The sequence below is a fragment of the Triticum dicoccoides genome, chromosome 4A, assembly GCF_002162155.2.
Source record: "Triticum dicoccoides isolate Atlit2015 ecotype Zavitan chromosome 4A, WEW_v2.0, whole genome shotgun sequence".
Classification (NCBI taxonomy): Eukaryota; Viridiplantae; Streptophyta; class Magnoliopsida; order Poales; family Poaceae; genus Triticum; species Triticum dicoccoides.
The window spans coordinates 688987320-688993191 of record NC_041386.1 but is presented as its reverse complement, the minus strand read 5'-3'; the positions used below and the strand labels follow the sequence as shown (position 1 = coordinate 688993191).

The window sequence follows — 5872 nt, the reverse complement described above, 5'->3', positions numbered from 1 at the left end:
GATGATTTGGACATGGCGGTTTCTTGCGCTGGAGGGGAGTCCATATTATTCGTTGTCGCGGTCGCGACAGAGAACAGACATGTTCCTTTTCTCTCTCTCCCGTGCTGCTGCCATCTCTGGGTTGTCCAAGAGTTGACGTGCTGACAGACCGGGTACGCAGTTGACGTCCAAGAGTTGATGTCCAAATGTTCAGGAATTTAGCAAAGTTACTTGTGAGCAAATACAAACCTCGTTTAGGAAAAACCAACAGGTTACTCGTGACTTCGCGAGCTGACCGAGAGAGGAGGCGTCCATCCAAAAAGTGAGAGCAAGGGCGCGCAACGCGGTTGGCAGCGCTCCTGCGCCGGTGGATCCTCTCGACCTAAAGCGGGATCGGAGATGCAGGATTTCAGGTATCAAAGATATGGATTCTGGTGCTCGGGGACATGTGTTGGTTAGGAAGGATCTCGAGGAAGGGGTCGAACTAGATACATAATATATCTGCCCACACATGCACGGCGGACAGTAACACACAATGGCAAACCGAAGAGCATGTACAAACAACACAATGGGATGGGAGCCGAGATGACGAACGGATGATAGGAAGGGCACCTGCAGCGTCAATCCGCTATCTTCCTGAATAATTGGAATCTTGGAGCATCTTTCTTTTCTGGTATGTTTCCCGCTTCCTGGTATTGGTTTTCTGGTTTGTTGTGTATAAGCTTGGGATTGTTCTTGTGTTTCTTCAATGCATCTATCACCTCATCGGGGACAAAATCACCATTGAACTCAAGCTCCTTAAGTTTTGGAAGCTCGTCAATGCCGGATAGTAGTGTACCCTTTCTGTAGGACCATATGATTTTCTCAAGCTTACTAGCAGATTGGGTAGTAAAGCCAATACAGATGATGACAGATAAGTCGATGGTTAGAAGGTTGAGCCTTGGGAAGTCGTCTTTGTAGAAGATGAGCTGGCTCTGTGCATAAGATATCTCCTTGAGTACTAGGTTGCACATGTTAGGCATCTTGGCAAGAATCTCCACCTCATCTTGGCAAAGTATCGTACGACAGAGAGTCACCTTGGATATGTGTTTTGCGTTGTTAAATAATGAAAGCTTGTTGCTGTTCTTCAACTCGACTTCCTTTAGTTCATGAAGGTCTTCGACTCCAGAAAGAGACTGTAGGCCATCAGTGGACGACAGAATGATCTTCTCGAGTTTAAGAGCTCCACCATTAAAGCTAAGGGAAGTTATCTCAGAACCCTCAATAAGAAAGCACTTGAGACTCTTAAATTTCTCCTTGTTGAAAATGAGCTTGTCATCGATGTATGCCTTGTCTCGGAGCCTCAGACAGACTAATTTGGGTAGCTTGGCGAGGATCTCCAGATCAGCCCGCCTTAGTCGGGTACCAGATAGAGTTACCTTGGCAAGTTGAAGTTGGTCACCATCTTTGGTCAACAACTGAAAAAGTTGACCCGTTGTTGCGCTTCCGCGAATGCTTAGGCTCTCAAGAAGCTTGGGACACTGTCCCTCAAAGGAAAGAAGCTTCGGAGAGTTATTGTCAGAAGGGTCTTCCGGAGTCATGGGAAGAGTGATTGACAGAGAGCGGAGGCACTCATGTAGGTCACAGATAGTTTGAAGCAAATTCCTGATGAGTTTCTCCTTCTACTCAATAACCACACCAAGCTTCCTCAACTGCCACAACTTTCCAATATCCTTCAAATCATCACTACTCCGTGCCTTGACATTGGACATTACCTCCATATTTGTCATCTTTTCGATCTTGTCAGGAACCATAACATAAGATACTTCATAATTGCCTGGCCCTAAACTCAGAACAACCGAGCCTGCTAGAAACGCTTCGACTTCAAGAGTATGACATGTACTGTTGCAGGTGCAGGCACATTGGTCTGTCGGATATCCAATATTTCCAACTCACGGAGGTTGTTGATTTCACTTGGCAGCTTGGTAAGATTTGTCCCCCTTAGGCTTAGATACTTCAGCAGTAACATCTTGCTGCAGATGTCCTTGAGGTAGTGTTGGTTCTTCCCACCAAAGAATTGACAACCTTCTAGATCTAACACTTTGATCAGGGATACTCGCGATGATTCTTCAAAGAGCTTTGAGAAGAATTTGTCAATCCTATCAGAGCTAGAGAGGCGGAGATGGTTGAAAATGGAGAAGTAGCGAGCCAAGTGATGTGACAGGCGTTTTCCTAAAATGCCATGTTTTCTGGCGATCTTAGTAATGAATCCATGGACTTGATCACCTATCACACAACTCTTTACCTGTCCCGTAGAACTAGTATCAGCAGGATAAACAAGCCAACGGGTGACAAGCACGTCAAAACATTGATTGGCATGACGCACAGTACTTTCCCAGTCTTCCTTGGTTACTAGCCCTTCAACGACCCATCGTCCTATCAAGGTAGACCGCCTGATGGGTTGTCGTCGAGGGAAAATTGCTAGGTACATCAAGCACAACTTGTAATCCTTAGGCAAATCACTATAAGTGAACTTTAACATCTTCTTAGCAATGTTGTTCATTGAGTTATCTGAAACCTGCTGCAGGGCTTTGCACAACTTGCATAGTTCTTCACTGCTCCTCTTGGGGTTGGCATACAAAGCATGAACAAAGATCTTCATGCAGAATTCATTTGACTTGCAGTTGTCCAAGATGTCATGAAGAATCTGCCAGCTATCTTCAGCCATCTCCATTTTTGTAAGCTCGAGTGCAGTATCACAGTAGAGGCCGAGAAGAGAATAATCTATAGGTTCCCGCTGCGGCCAACAATACTGTCTAGCTTCTGCTCTGTTTACCTCAAATGTCAGCATCAGTGCACCGGCTATGCCACCCAACAAGCTGAAATCATTTCTGGTCTCCTCCCATCTGGATACATAGTCATCATCAAGTTTGAGGATAACCAGTATCTGATCCTGACAACATTGTCTCTTCAAACAGTCATTAATTTTGTCCATGATTCTTTTGATCTTGAGCTTGTGTTTCATCTTCGAATGCATTTGTTGAATCTTGATCATGGTTTCTTCAATAAGGGCATCCGGGTTTGATTTCCTAGCAGCTGTATCGTTTTTCTTCATGGACTTGTCTTCCAGCTCTGCTTTTGCTAGTTTAATGTCAGATTTATTTTCCTGCAGCTCCTGTAGTGTCTTGCCAAACATTTGTCTGTTTTGATCATCATATCTAGTTGCAGTGGCTTGGCTGGACTCTTGGAAGCTCAAAGGGTAAAACACCTCCCGTAGGATTTGCTCATAATGGGTTTTCGTGAGACAAATCGATTCTGCATGTGCTTCTTTCAGTTTCATATGCTGTTCAAGCATGTTGGCTGTTTTCTTGATAATATCTTCCTGCGAATGTGTGGTTAACTTCCTTGCATGGCTTTGTGTGGTACTACACTCAAACTCAAATACATATGGTTTGTTCTTGAGCATCCACAACGCTCGGAGGAATACCCCTATGGGCTCATCTTTACAGGATTTCAACACGTCCATATTCTCTCCATTGGGGTGGAGCAGCAGCAGGACGTGCTTCCTTTGTTCAATAGTTTTCATGATTCCTGCAATCTTGTTGTCAACCTTCTTTGCATGAATATTTTTGTCTATTTCATCAAACAGCATGTATTTTTCTGAGTAAATAGAGACTTCCATTTTGTCAGAATGCAGATCCTCAAGGAGGCCGAATTGATCATCCTGTTCTTCTGGATTGGATTCGGTGGGCCGCAGCACACGCAGGATGTAGTAGAGAATATCCTCGGTTCGTAGCAACTTAGAATAATTGTGCACTGCTGGGATGTTGACCAAGACACTGCGCCTGCGTGTGTAACCTTTTCCCCACATAGCCGAAGCTTCCTTTGCAACAGCGAGGGCTTCTTTCTTATCTGGTGCCACAATGGCGATGGATGGTATTAATTTCTCCTTTGAAGTGTCTCGTCGCGCGACATCCTCTATCATCCATTGCGCTAGCTGCACCCTAATGTTGTCTTCTGGTGTACTAGACTGCAATAATGCCCATCTTAAATCGGCCGTTGTCGTTACCTCCACGCCTTGATCGTCACCGTCTTCTTCACTGTCTTCGTAAGCAACAGATGTTGTGGCCGCATGGGCTGATGATGACAATGTGAACCCCTTTGCTGGCATCTCAGCGGCGTACATGTACCATCCGCAAAGGTTAGACTAGAGCCAGCACAATGGGATGGACGTAAAAACAACTTTCTCAGATCCAATCCAACAATCAACTAAGAGCAACTCTAGCATAGTCATTATATTGGGCCGACATCAAGCTCGCCATAGAGGCTGCTGGGAAGATGAACGCCAGGAGGGAGCACCGGATTTGGGACCACGTGCCCATCCCTGGGGCCGTCACCAATGATGGCGTTGAGCCGGAGTTGGACAAGGCCGATCTGGCCGTTACCACACTATTGAGTCACACAATGCCTACGCGGCACATTGCCGGCATGGGCTAAGACTGGCCAGTTTCAGCGAGATTAAGGCGGGCAATACCGCATTCCATGCGGACACATCCCACCCCCGCAAGTCCCGCCGCCGCTGCAAATAGTATAATTTTACTTTTAATTTTCTATATATACCAAGATGTAGTGCGACTCATTTTGCCCCCCCCCCCTTTTGTATGAAATCATGTTTAGTTCCACTTCTATGAATTATTTGATTACCTGGCAAAAGTTATGCGTGATGTGCGTGGGTGTGTGTGGAATTGGGAAGAAAGAGACAATGACATACAAGTCCCACACGTAGGGAGCATTTGGTGGTTGTATTTTGCCGATTCCGAACTTACGGTTTACCTCGGAAGTCTCCAATATATTATGCAATGTTCTCAATGTGCCTTGGAAATGGTGCAAACATGGGATAATCCACTTCTAAGCACAGGGTCATCTGCGCCCGCGTTGAATAAAAACATAAAAAAATACTAGAAAGTTAAAAAAAACATTTTTTGCATGGTGGATAATATGATGCTTGAGGTCCGCTTCAATTTTTATATCATTTGGATGTCTGAGCAACTGTTATCAAAAAAAGATAAATTTGGGTCTGTAAATTTTTTATTGTTCATGCACTATTTTGGCTCGACTTGTCTTTTCTGTTGAGTTACTCAGATGTCCAAATGATCTGAAAATTGGAGCTGACCTCACTCAACAAAGTTTCTACCATGCAAAAAAAAATGGAAGTTTATGAATATTTTTGTCTTTTTTTCCTAAAAGGGTGCAGGGTGGGCACCAAAATGCTGCACTAGCAAATATGACAGAACTGTTGAAGCTGTTCGAAGCACCCGTGAAGAAACATTTGACATATCACGTGTGTTTAGCATAGCACACTGAGAAGTACCCTCCTTCCCAAAATATAAGGCGCGATTGACTTTTTACGGTCTTTGATGCACGACTTGACCACTAATATATATCAATGTATATGGATTGAACATGTATAAATGGCATCATCGTATTTGTCTTGCAGAACAATTTTATTTCATATGGATGTATACTAATTTTATAGACATATAATACATGAAAATCATAATCAAAGTTCCGTAACGAAGACCAGAAAAGTTAAACCGCGCCTTACATTTTGGGAAGGAGGGAGTACAATTGATCCATTTCTACACAAGGTACTCATCTGCAATAAGAATAGCTTGATTGCTAAGGAAACAACAATGTCATTCCCAGATGTAACACTCAACGGTGGCATGTTCCGGGAAGTATGCACACGGCGTCCTCGCTGGCTACGAAGAAATGGTCAAGAGGCATAGCACCATGAACCTCCCCCCCTTCTAGGGCGACTCGGGGGCCATCTCTTCCCACCGCCGCCAGAGCCGACACGATCTCCTTCTTCCCTCGCCGCCACATGAGGCTAGCATCGGGCAATGCCAGAGGC

The 5872-nt window shown here is 44.7% G+C and overlaps 1 pseudogene; it reads right to left on the bottom strand.

Annotated features, from left to right (window-relative positions):
• Window positions 1-599: 599 nt before the first annotated feature.
• Window positions 600-4144, bottom strand: LOC119284102 (annotated as a pseudogene).
• Window positions 4145-5872: the final 1728 nt, after the last annotated feature.